The sequence below is a fragment of the Callithrix jacchus genome, chromosome 7 (assembly GCF_049354715.1).
Source record: "Callithrix jacchus isolate 240 chromosome 7, calJac240_pri, whole genome shotgun sequence".
Taxonomy (NCBI): domain Eukaryota; kingdom Metazoa; phylum Chordata; class Mammalia; order Primates; family Cebidae; genus Callithrix; species Callithrix jacchus.
Window position 1 is genome coordinate 134372388 of NC_133508.1, and position 13526 is coordinate 134385913.

Genomic DNA, 13526 nt, shown 5'->3' on the forward strand with positions numbered 1-13526 from the left:
GTGTGGCTAGAGTTGCCTCAGGTGTCTGAAGGGCAAAGATATGCTATCACCTGCTCTTGCTGAAAATTTAAAGGATTTCGTTACCTTCTGTGGCTAGACTCATATTTCACTCTCACAATCATCTAACGATTGGGAGAGGCAGGGGAAATAATGGTTCATGTAAAGCCTTGGAGGGAGGTGGGAGTTGAAAGCACAAAGATCTTGGACAGAGCACGAAGTTAGGGTACGCCTTGTTCATGCCACTTACTCATGCTGTGGCTCTACTTGTACCTAGAGTTGAAACAGCTCCAGAATTTCTAATAGGGAAGGGCTTCATGCAGCCATCTGCAGAAAGTGAATGGAGAGATGCGCTTGGGCTAAAACCACAGTGCATAACAAGCTTAATGTTTTTACTTGTCTTTATATTTATTTTTGTATTTATGTTAAATTACTTGAAGATATATTATCCTGGCCAGCACACAATTGTTATTAAGATTGGGAATTTATCTGGGGGCATAAGGCACCTGAGAGGTCGTAGGAAGGATAAAAACCACTACCCAGCCACACTGGCATGTCCACTAGGCAGTATGGCTTGCATAAGCATACGAGTAGAAATAGATCAGAGCACAGCTGGCAGCAAGAGCTGCCACTTCTGAGGCAGCTGCCAGGTCACTGCACCTGCCAGGTACAGGTAACTCATTCTTCAAATGGAAATTTTTATTCTCAAGTGTAGAGCAGCCATAATGTCCTGCTTGATGTTATATCTAGAACAATATAGTTGAACCCTCAAAAGAGAGGAGAAAAAAGAGATGGAGTGACCACATTTACTGAAGTTGCTTCAACTAGATAAAATGTATCTATGATTACAGTTCTCACCGTGTCCACATGCACCAAAAATTATTTTCTATATAAATTTTCTATAAAATTCTCAGCTTTAATTCGCTTTAATGCAGCATACTAATTTATATATCAAATTTCTATATTAGCTGTTTTTAATTCTCCTGTTAAGCAGATAATAATTCACTATATCAGATCAGCAGCTACTTACCATCAATTGATTTGCTGAGGTTCAAAAACAGTTGACATCATAATCCCTAAAATGAAAATGAAGCTTGTCAGTGTCTTAGGCTGGATTCCCCAAAAGCAGATCTAGTAACAAGGATTTGAGCAGAAGTAGGTAATTTGGGTAGCAATCTTAGGAATTCCCAGTAGAGAAATAGGGAAATGAATCGTAGTGGGGGGGCGGTGACAATGACATGTGCATAATAGCCAACTGGCAGTTGAGACTCAGCCCCACTGGGCACTCCGAGAGACAATGCAGAGCATGCCTCTTGCTAAGGGGCAAGGAGGCTGGGCTTTTTGTCCCCTTACCCTCATCTCTCATGGGCTATAGCCTGCCCTCAGAGGCACTTCAGACCTGTCAAGATAAAACCCCCCAGTTGGAGAATAACAGTATCTTGCAGTAGACACCATTGACAGGTAATGGAACAGTGGGAGCTGAAAGGATATGGGCAGGCCACAACAGCATCTGCCACAGGGTCTCAGAATGGTCCAGCTGTTGTCAGCCCAATAACCCCAGAAGTGCAGCCCAGAGGAGAGTGGGTTAAGCAGCATTTACAACTGGGCCACAATTGTTGCTTCCCCTCCATCTGACCAGATGGGGAGCTATTTCTATAACATTCCTTTGTATCCTCTTGATGCTAAATATTTTTAAAAAAAATTAAAAATAAAATGTCAATTGGCTTCAACTATGTGTTTCCAATCTCATTTTCTCATTGACGGTTTGGGTGTGGAGGGGGGTTCACATTATACCTGGGTACCTGAGAGTGTGGGCTCTGGGCGAAAGCAGGCCAATAAGAAACCCTCATCCAAAAATGAAACTTAGAGTTCACAAGACCAAGCCAGGAGGGTATGCATGCCTTAAAGCCCAACTATGTACAAAATCAAAAGCTAAGGTCAGTTAAGATCAGTAAGGTCAGGCCGGGCGCGGTGGCTCAACCCTGTAATCCCAGCACTTTGGGAGGCCAAGGCAAGTGGATCACGAGGTCAAAAGATCGAGACCATCCTGGTCAACATGGTGAAACTCTGTCTCTACTAAAATTACAAAAAATTAGCTGGGCGTGGTTGCACGTGCCTGTAATCCCAGCTGCTCGGGAGGCTGAGGCAGGAGAATTGCCTGAACCCAGGAAGCAGAGTTTGCAGTGAGCCGAGATCGCGCCATTGCACTCCAGCCTGGGTAACAAGAGCCAAACTCTGTCTCAAAAAAAAAAGAGATCAGTAAGGTCACTAAAGCCAATAGGTCAAAGGGCAGACATAAAATTAGCTGCCTCAATCAAAGTAAAGTTAGATGCTATAACAAATAAACCCCAAATTCTCAGTGGTATAATGGGAGAACGATTTCTCCTTCATGTAAATTCCACTACTCTTTCCACATATGACTCATGCTCCTTTCTGCCTGTGGCTTCATCATTTACAAGTGGCTTGGATCTGCTGGATCCTCTAACTCTGGCTGACAGATCAGAAAAATAGAGGGTGAAAGACTAAGTGTGAAAGTATTACATGACAGGTGTGGAAATGGCATGCATTGCTTTGGCCCGCAAACCACTGGCAATAACTCAGTCACACTTCCCTCGTGTGAATGCACGGGGACTGGGAAATAAAGCTCCCAATTTAGAAGGAACTTCCCAGGAAACTCTCTGTACTACGGAAGAGGAGTATGCCTCTGATAAAGAGTTAGCCATCTCTACCGCATAAGCCAAATCTAAATAGCTCAACAAGACAGGCATTACTGGAAGAGGAGCTCAGCAAGCTTGGACAAAATGGACCATGGGCCAATTCTGAAGCCAGCCAGAGACCAGATGCCTCTGGCATACTCATCCCTTCCAGTTAGGGCAAGATCCAGTTGATTAAGATACTGGGGTTTAATGAGCAATGCGGGAAAACTGATCAATTGGAGAAAAAAAATCATACCATGAAACCCAGGATGTTTTCCCCCTCCATTCCTCTCATCCAAAGATGGGCTGCCTGGCACAAAATTCAATCCAAATTTGAATTCTACTTAATATCACCAATAGAATTTTTCACTGGCCTTGTTCTGCATTCTATGATAAAAGCAGCACACAATTATTTTCGATTGGACCAATGAGATTGTGCTGAGAAGTCTCTGAAGACTGTCTGCTGAGTGCCAGTTGTTAATGAATCCCATTTGTCTTTCTTGATTAAGTCTGCTATTACCCCCGTTTAGTCCTGTCACCAACCCTTTAGCAAGAATTTTCATATCACTGTTTAGATGAGAAATTAGCCTATAAGAGCAGCACTCATCAATCAGGAGACAGTTTATTTAATACAGTTTACAGTTTATGAGTTCAGAAACTGTAGCCTCATACATTAGAAATGGATCACTGTCCTAGACAGACAATCAAGGGGTTCAGTTCACTTGACAGGCATGGAGAAATGACTTTGAATGTGAGATTTACACTGAGGGAAGGGCTGCAGTATCAGATGCCTGCAGCAGTGTATCAGGAGGCTTTCACTTCTGATTAGGAAATCCCCTTTGGTTTAAACAAGTGCTGCATTTGAATACTTACCCATGCCTCCCTACAACACTGACCAGAAAATTTCAAATGAAATTTTAGAATGAACGCACTTCTTTATGATATCAAATCTTCTTCCTGGATTGCTATATTGTTACAACAGTAAGTGAAGAATATTTATCTGCTTCTTGAAATCATAAAGAGCAAGATGTCCATGAAAATCTTACTTTTGCAAAGAGCAGTGGCATTTCCATTCAGTCACCGAATGGAAATAATTGCATAAAAAAAAAAAAAAAAAAACCAGAGCTTTGGCATTAGCTATATGGTTACATGACCATACAAAATGGATGATTTGGGCGTCCAGGAGAATTTTAGGAAGCCCAAATTGGCAGATTTTGCTGGTTATTTGATTGTGTCAAAGATTGTGGCTATTTTAAGTATTCCATTTCACATTATAAAGTATTGAACAAGCTAGACCTTTGGAACTTCTTTCCATAATATTATTTCATTTGGGGCTAACATTTTAAATTCGTTTTACCTATGACTCACTTTATTTTCCAAATCAATACTTTACTGACACAATGTCATTTGTATATATGGTTAAGTTTAGAGAGGCAATAATCAGCAGACACTGACTAGGCAGCCTCAACTCTGTCTCCCACTTGGCCTTAAATTGTACATATTTTTTTCTCAACTTTTTAATATCAGAGGGTACATGTACATGTTTGCTACATGGATAGATTGTGTGTTCCTGAGGTTTGGAATACAAATGATCCTGTCACCCAGGTAGCTAGCATAGTACCTGATACGTGGTTTTACTTTTTTTTTTTTTTAATTTTTTATTGCATTTTAGGTTTTGGGGTACATGTGTAGAACATGCAAGACAGTTGCATAGGTACACACATGGCAGTGTGTTTTGCTTCCTTTCTCCCCTTCACCCACATTTGGCATTTCTCCCCAGGCTATCCCTCCCCAGCTCCCCACCCCCCTGCTGGCCCTCCCCTTTTCCCCCCAATAGACCCCAGTGTTTAGTACTCCCCTCCCTGTGTCCATGTGTTCTCATTTTTCATCACCCGCCTATGAGTGAGAATATGCGGCATTTCATTTTCTGTTCTTGTGTCAGTTTGCTGAGAATGATGTTCTCCAGATTCATCCATGTCCCTACAAACGACACAAACTCATCATTTCTGATTGCTGCATAATATTCCATGGTGTATATGTGCCATATTTTCCCAATCCAGTCTATCATCAATGGGCATTTGGGTTGACTCCAGGTCTTTCCTATTGTAAACAGTGCTGCAATGAACATTCGTGCACATGTGTCCTTATAGTAGAACGATTTATAGTCCTTTGGATATATACCAGTAATGGGATTGCTGGGTCAAATGGAATTTCTATTTCTAAGGCCTTGAGGAATCGCCACACTGTCTTCCACAATGGTTGAACTAATTTACACTCCCACCAACAGTGTAAAAGTGTTTCTTTTTCTCCACATCCTCTCCAGCATCTGTTGTCTCCAGATTTTTTAATGATCACCATTCTAACTGGCGTGAAATGGTATCTCAATGTGGTTTTGATTTGCATCTCTCTGATGACCAGTGATGATGAGCATTTTTTCATATGATTGTTGGCCTCATCTATGTCTTCTTTTGTAAAGTGTCTGTTCATATCCTTTGCCCATTTTTGAATGGGCTTGTTTGCTTTTTTCCTGTAAATCTGTTTGAGTTCTGTGTAAATTCTGGATATCATCCCTTTGTCAGATGGGTAAACTGCAAAAATGTTTTCCCATTCTGTTGGTTGCCGATTCACTCTAGTGACTGTTTCTTTTGCCGTGCAGGAGCTGTGGAGTTTGATTAGGTCCCATTTGTCTATTTTGGCCTTTGTTGCCAATGCTTTTGGTGTTTTGGTCATGAAGTCCTTGCCTACTCCTATGTCCTGGATGGTTTTGCCTAGATTTCCTTCTAGGGTTTTTATGGTGCCAGGTCTTATGTTTAAGTCTTTAATCCATCTGGAGTTAATTTTAGTGTAAGGTGTCAGGAAGGGGTCCAGTTTCTGCTTTCTGCACATGGCTAGCCAGTTTTCCCAACACCATTTATTAAACAGGGAATTCTTTCCCCATTGCTTGTTTTTGTCAGGTTTATCAAAGATTGTATGGTTGTAGATATGTTATGTTGCCTCCAATGCCTCTGTCTTGTTCCATTGGTCTATATCTCTGTCTTGGTACCAGTACCATGCTGTTTTGATTACTGTAGCCTTGTAGTATAGTTTGAAATCCGGTAGTGTGATGCCCCCCGCTGTGTTCTTTTTGCTTAGAGTTGACTTGGCTATGCGGGCTCTCTTTTGGTTCCATATGAAGTTCATGGTGGTTTTTCCCAGTTCTGTGAAGAAAGTCAATGGTAGCTTGATGGGGATAGCATTGATTCTGTAACTTACTTTGGGCAGTATGGCCATTTTCACAATATTGATTCTTCCTAACCATGAACATGGAATGTTTCTCCATCTGTTTGTGTCCTCTCTGATTTCGTTGAGCAGTGGTTTGTAGTTTTCCTTGAAGAGGTCCCTTACGTTCCTTGTGAGTTGTATTCCTAGGTATTTTATTGTTTTTGTAGCAATTGTGAATGGCAGTTCGTCCTTGATTTGGCTTTCTTTAAGTCTGTTATTGGTGTAGAGGAATGCTTGTGATTTTTGCACATTGATTTTATATCCTGAGACTTTGCTGAAGTTGCTTATCAGTTTCAGGAGTTTTTGGGCTGAGGCGATGGGGTCTTCTAGGTATACTATCATGTCGTCTGCAAATAGAGACAATTTGGCTTCCACCTTTCCTATTTGAATGCCCTTTATTTCTTTTTCTTGCCTGATTGCTCTGGCTAGAACTTCCAGTACTATATTGAATAGGAGTGGTGAAAGAGGGCATCCTTGTCTAGTGCCAGATTTCAAAGGAAATGCTTCCAGTTTTTGCCCATTCAGTATGATATTGGCTGTTAGTTTGTCATAAATAGCTTTTATTCCTTTGAGATATGTTCCATCGATACCGAGTTTATTGAGGGTTTTTAGCATAAAGGGCTAACCGAGTTTATTGAGGGTTTTTAGCATAAAGGGCTGTTGAATTTTGTCGAATGCCTTCTCTGCGTCAATTGAGATAATCATGTGGTTTTTGTTTTTGGTTCTGTTTATGTGGTGAATTACGTTTATAGACTTGTGTATGTTGAACCAGCCTTGCATCCCCGGGATGAACCCTACTTGATCATGATGGATAAGTTTTTTTATTTGCTGTTGCAATCGGCTTGCCAATATTTTATTGAAGATTTTTGCATCTATATTCATCATGGATATTGGCCTGAAGTTTTCTTTTCTTGTTGGTTCTCTGCCAGGTTTTGGTATCAGGATGATATTGGTCTCATAAAATGATTTGGGAAGGATTCCCTCTTTTTGGATTATTTAAAATAGTTTCAGAAGGAATGGTACCAGCTCCTCTTTGTGTGTCTGGTAGAATTTGGCTGTGAACCCATATGAACCTGGGCTTTTTTTGTGTGGTAGGCTCTTAATGGCTGCCTCGACTTCTGACCTTGTTATTGGTCTATTCATAGTTTCAGCTTCCTCCTGGTTTAGGCTTGGGAGGACACAGGAGTCCAGGAATTTATCCATTTCTTCCAGGTTTACTAGTTTATGTGCATAGAGTTGTTTGTAATATTCTCTGGTGATGGTTTGAATTTCTGTGAAATCTGTGGTGATTTCCCCTTTATCATTTTTTATTGCATCTATTTGGTTGTTCTCTCTTTTCTTTTTAATCAATCTGGCTAGTGGTCTGTCTATTTTGTTGATCTTTTCAAAAAACCAGCTCTTGATTTATTGATTTTTTGAAGGGTTTTTCGTGTCTCAATCTCCTTCAGTTCAGCTCTTATCTTAGTTATTTCTTGTCTTCTGCTAGGTTTTGAGTTTTTTTTTTATCTTACTCCTCTAGCTCTTTCAATTTTGACGATAGGATGTCAAGTTTGGATCTCTCCATTCTCCTCATATGGGCACTTATTGCTATATATTGTTCTCTAGAGACTGCTTTAAATGTGTCCCAGAAATTCTGATATGTTGCATCTTCGTTCTCATTGGTTTTGAAGAACTGCTTTATTTCTGCCTTCATTTCGTTGTTTATCCAGTCAACATTCAAGAGCCAGTTGTTCAGTTTCCACGAAGCTGTGCAGTTCTGGGTTGGTTTCTGAATTCTGAGTTCTAACTTGATTGCACTATGGTCTGAGAGACTGTTTGTTATGATTTCAGTTGTTTTGCATTTGCTGAGGAGTGCTTTACTTCCAATTATGTGGTCAATTTTAGAGTAGGTGTGATGTGGTGCTGAGAAGAATGTATATTCTGTGGATTTGGGGTGGAGAGTTCTGTAAATATCTATCAGGTTTGCTTGCTCCAGGTCTGAGTTCAAACCCTGGATATCCTTGTTGATTTTCTGTCTGGTTGATCTGTCTAATATTGACAGTGGAGTGTTAAAGTCTCCCACTATTATTGTGTGGGAGTCTAAGTCTCTTTGTAAGTCATTAAGATCTTGCCTTATGTATCTGGGTGCTCCTGTATTGGGTCCATATATGTTTAGCATCATTAGCTTTTCTTGTTGTATCGATCCTTCTACCATTATGTAATGGCCTTCTTTGTCTCTTTTGATCTTTTTTTGCTTTAAAGTCTAGTTTATCAGAGATGAGAATTGCAACTCCTGCTTTTTTTTGCTCTCCATTTGCTTGGTAAATCTTCCTCCATCCCTTTATTTTGAGCCTTTGTGTATCCTTGCATGTGAGATGGGTTTCCTGGATACAGCACACTGATGGGTTTTGGCTTTTTATCCAATTTGCCAGTCTGTGTCTTTTGATTGGTGCATTTAGTCCATTTACATTTAGGGTTAATATTGTTATGTGTGAATTTGATACTGCCATTTTGATGCCAGCTGGCTGTTTTGTCAGTTAGTTGTTGTAGATTCTTCATTATGTTGATGTTCTTTAGCATTTAGTGTGATTTTGAAATGGCTGGTACTGGTTGTTCCTTTCTATGTGTAGTGCCTCTTTCAGGAGCTCTTGTAAAGCAGGCCTGGTGGTGACAAACTCTCTGAGTACTTGCTTGTTCGCAAAGGATTTTATTTTTCCTTCACTTATGAAGCTCAGTTTGGCTGGATATGAAATTCTGGGTTGAATGTTCTTTTCTTTAAGGATGTTGAATATTGGCCCCCACTCTCTTCTGGCTTGTGGCGTTTCTGCCAAGAGATCTGCTGTGAGTCTGATGGGCTTCCCTTTGTGGGTGACCCGACCTTTCTCTCTGGCTGCCCTTAGTATTTTCTCCTTTATTTCAACCTTGTTGAATCTGATGATTATGTGCCTTGAGGTTGCTCTTCTTGCGGAATATCTTTGTGGTGTTCTCTGTATTTCCTGCATTTGCGTGTTGGCCTGTCTTGCTAGGTGGGGGAAATTTTCCTGGATAATATCCTGAAGAGTATTTTCCAGCTTGGATTCATTCTCTTCGTCACATTCTGGTACACCTATCAAACATAGGTTAGGTCTCTTCACATAGTCCCACATTTCTTGGAGACTTTGTTCATTCCTTTTTGCACTTTTTTCTCCGATCTTGGTTTCTCGTTTTATTTCATTGAGTTGATTTTCAACTTCTGATATTCTTTCTTCTGCTTGGTCAGTTCGGCTGTTGAAACTTGTGCATGCTTCGCGAAGTTCTCATATTGTGTTTTCAGCTCCTTTAATTCATTCATATTCCTCTCTAAGTTATCCATTCTTGTTATCATTTCCTCAAATCGTTTTTCAAATATTTTCAAGGTTCTTTGTTTCTTTGCATTGATTTAAAACATGTTCTTTTAGCTCACAAAAGTTTCTCATTATCCACCTTCTGAAGTCTAATTCCGTCATTTCGTCACAGTCATTCTCCGTCCAGCTTTGTTCCCTTGCTGGTGAGGAGGTTTGATCCTTTGTAGGAGGCGAGGTGTTCTGGTTTCGGGTGTTTTCCTCCTTTTTGCACTGGTTTCTTCCCATCTTTGTGGATTTATCCACCTGTCGTCTGAGTAGTTGCTGACTTTTCGATTGGGTCTCTGAGTGGACGCCCAGATTGTTAATGATGAAGTATTTCTGTTACTTGGTTTTCCTTCTACCAGTCTTTGCTGTACGACTGCTGAGGTCCACTCCAGGCCCTGCTTGTCTGTGGTGCACCTATAGCAGCTGCGGAACAGTGAGGGATGCTACCAGTTTCTTTTTCTGCTATCTTTGTCCCAGAATGATGCCTGCCAAATGTCAGTCTTTTGGATATAGAGGGCTCAGGGAGCTGCTTGAGGAGACAGTCTATACTTTATAGGAGCTCAAGTTCTGAGCTGTGAGCTCTGTTGTTTATTCAGGGCTTTTAGGCTGCTACGTTTAATTCTGCTGTAGCAGAACTCATTAAAAAACCCCTTTTTTTCTCAGATGCTCTGTCTCGGGGGGTTGGGGCTTTCTTTATGAGTGTCCGTTGCACTGTCCTGCCCAGCTAGGAGGCAGTCTAGTCACTATTTGCCTGCTGAGGCTCCGCCCTGCTGGTGTGAGGTTCGCCCTGTTGCTGCAGGCTCTGCCCTGCTGCTGCGGTCTCGGCCCTGCTGCCACGGGCTACGCCCTGTGGCGGAGTCTCTCTGTTGTGGCGGGTTGCCTCGGCAATGGCAGGCTTCGTCTGCAATGGGCGTGTACCTCAGTAAGGGCGGATTGCCTCTGTAATGGCAGATGCCCCCCCCCCCACCGAGCTGCACCGTCCTTGGTTCAGCTGTGCCCGCAGTGAAACTCTCCACCCGGAGCGTTTGGAATCGCTGTTTTGTTTGTCCCACTGTGCTACCCCAAACGCCGTTTCCCTGGAATCTCCTGTCCTGGCTCACTGTCCAAGTGCCATTCAGCCAGATAGATATGCCAATCTGCCCTCTCAAGTCTCAGATTACCGGTTCAACAGGGCACCTGGACCAGTGCGCTTTGTGTGGAGCGCTGTGGAGCACTGCTGCACTACAGTGCCGGCCACCGGATGCACTGGCTGCCAGCTGCACCAGCCAAAACCTCTGCCTGTCATCTCGCGTCTCTTTTATACCTGGGAATTTCCCCGTTCTGTGGGCAACAAAGATCCGTCTGGAAATGCGGCCCTGACTCACCCTCCGTGCGTTCACTGAGAGCTTCAATCCTGGGTTGTTCTCACCACGCCATCTTGAGTCCCTCCGGGTAGGTGGCTTTTCAATCCTTGCTCCTCTCCTTGCCTTCCCCTCTAGTAGGCTCCATAAAGTGTTTCCATCTTTATGTCCATGAGTATTCAATATTGATCTCCTACTTATAAGGGAGAACTTGCAGTATTTGGTTTTCTATTCCTGCATTAAATTTTAAATCTGAGGCCAGGCTCAGTGGCTCATGCCTGTAATCCCAGCAGTTTGGGAGGCCAAGAGGGTGGGTCACTTGAAGTCAGGTGTTCAAGACCAGCCTGGCCAACATGGTAAAATCCCATATCTACTAAAACTACAAATATTAGCCGGGCTTGGTGGCATACATCTGCAATCCCAGCTACTTGAAAGGCCAAGACAGGAGAATGGCTTGAAGCCAGGAGGCAGAGGTTGCAGTGAGCTGAGATCATGCTACTGCACTCTAGCCTGGGTGACATGAGAGAAACTCTATTTAAAAAAAAAAAAAAAATTAAATCTGAGGAGATTGCCTTACAAAAACTTATGAGTCAGAGAACGCTAAAGCTATCAGAACATACCATCTTTGCCATTACAATCACTCCTTTGTAACTATTTATAGGAAACATAAAACTTCAACTTCTGCAATCTCTTTTGAAATTCTTAAGGTCTTCATATGATATTGATTGCTTTTGTAAAGAATAGTACAATTTTCAGGCTGGGCATGGTGGCTCATGCCCATAACGCAGTACTTTGGAAAGCTGTGGCGGGCAGATCACAAGGCCATGATGTCGAGGCCAGCCTGGCCAACATGGTGAAACCCTAGCTCTACTAAAGACACAAAAAATTAGCCAGGCATGGTGGCACATGCCTGTAATCCCAGCTACTCAGAAGGCTGAGGCAGGGAATTGCTTGAACCCGGGAGGCAGAGGTTGCAGTGAGCTGAGATCACTCCATTGCACTCCAGCCTGAGCAGCAAGGCAAGACTCCATCTCAAAAAAAAAAAAAAAAAAAAAAAAAAAGAGTAGTATAATTTTCTTTTCAGACTAATATCATTTATTTCTAGACTGAAGTATGTCATGCCAAAGTGATGCATTGCAGTTGTCAGTTAAGAATTATTTTAGTCTTCATGACTTCAGAAAGAACTGTTGGATTTGCAAAATGACCCACCTCTTGGGATGACTTTAAATGAAAAGAGTGTTCAAAATTCAATTACACAGCCATGTTTACTGGTGAAAATATTCCTGTTCATCCTCATATTTATAGCAATGGTCATGTCTGTTTATCCATTCTAACAGAAGACTGGTCTCCAGCGCTCTCAGTTCAATCACTTAGTCTTATTATTATTAGCATGCTTCCCAGCTGTAAAGAAAAGAGACGACCACCAGATGATTCTTTTTATGTACGAACATGTAACAGGAATCCAAAGAAAACAAAATGGTGGTATCACGATGACACTTGCTGATGCCATTGTTATCGTCCTCCTAGCAGAAGATAGTCCTACTGAGAGGATGAGCACTTTGATCATTCAGATTTTGAACTTTAACTTTTGACTAGAAGTGACCTATAGGCAATGAAGACTACTTCCTTTTACTGCATTTTACCTTGTGTGCATTCTGGGCGCGTGTTGATTGCTGGTTCAGTCTAGGCAACTGACATGCTTTTATTAGTCATACAGTTTTAATGCTGGTGTCAGAAAACAACAAATATAATTCCATGTTTTACTTTTACTTTTTTAAGCTTTTGAAAAAGCTCTAGGTCCTCATGTATAGTGCAATACAATGACTTCCTTAGTGGTTTTGGTACGTTCACTGCCGGCAATGGACGTTGTAACAGGAAAAGTTTTCAATAATTCCTGTCACTCAATGATTAATGCATGATAGGGCCTATAAAATGAACTTATCAGTTACAGTCGGAATATAAATAAAGTGAAGGATCCAACATTGCTTTAAAAGTCATTCCAACTGTTTATATTTGGATTCTATGCACTGTGATGCAAAGGTTAACAGCATGAATTACATGCATCTTTAAAGGACTGTAATGAAAGATCTTTGTGCATTTATTTGTTTATATCTGCTGTCAAGTTGTTTTGACATGGAAGATTTTCAAGTAACATTGGCAGAGAGGTAGAGTATGTTATCCCCATGGTGAAAATAAATTCATTTGTTGTATATAGTTCCTCAATCTCTGAAATAAAGGTATGAATAATAAAGGGTATGAATGGTTTAATCAAGGCTTTATTTTGGAAGAAAAATGGCAGTGATGAATAAATTGCTACAGGCCATAATTTGGGATTGTTATCTGTACATTAAAGATCTTTTCCAAGTAGATTACACTCTGCTAACTTCCTGCTAGCCATCAGCACGAGCCCTACTGCCTAAACACTATTTCATTTATTTATGTGTGGAAAACCCATAAACATTTTAGTTTGCAATCTTGTTTCTTTTGTTGTAAGTCAAGTTTGAATGTTACAATACTTTTATTGAAAAACTGTTATTACTTTTTTTGTAAATTTTCTTTACTTGTAAGTATTATCTTGTCTGTTAATCCTGTACCCTAAAATAAGAAATACATTTTTGACAGAGACTTACTGTTTTAACAAGAGTGTGGTCATTTTTATTCTAAAATTTAGGCAAAAATCTCTGTCAAATGGTATGTTTGCTTACTTGTCTTATATAGCCATGTAGTTTTTCCTGGAGGGATTGTTTTGTTGTTGTTGAAAAGACTTTGCTTACAGATAGATAAAATTTTCTATAGAATGATAATTGTTGAAGGGTCCAATTCTCAGTACCATGTGACTTAATGATACTACAACTAAGTTCTTTTTAAAAAGTGATTAATGTATT

At 41.0% G+C, this 13526-nt stretch overlaps 1 pseudogene; it reads left to right on the forward strand.

The window, feature by feature from the left end:
• The first annotated feature begins 1461 nt into the window (after positions 1–1461).
• LOC118143145 (ubiquitin-conjugating enzyme E2 W pseudogene) lies at positions 1462–12145 on the forward strand (annotated as a pseudogene).
• The last annotated feature ends 1381 nt before the right edge of the window (positions 12146–13526 follow it).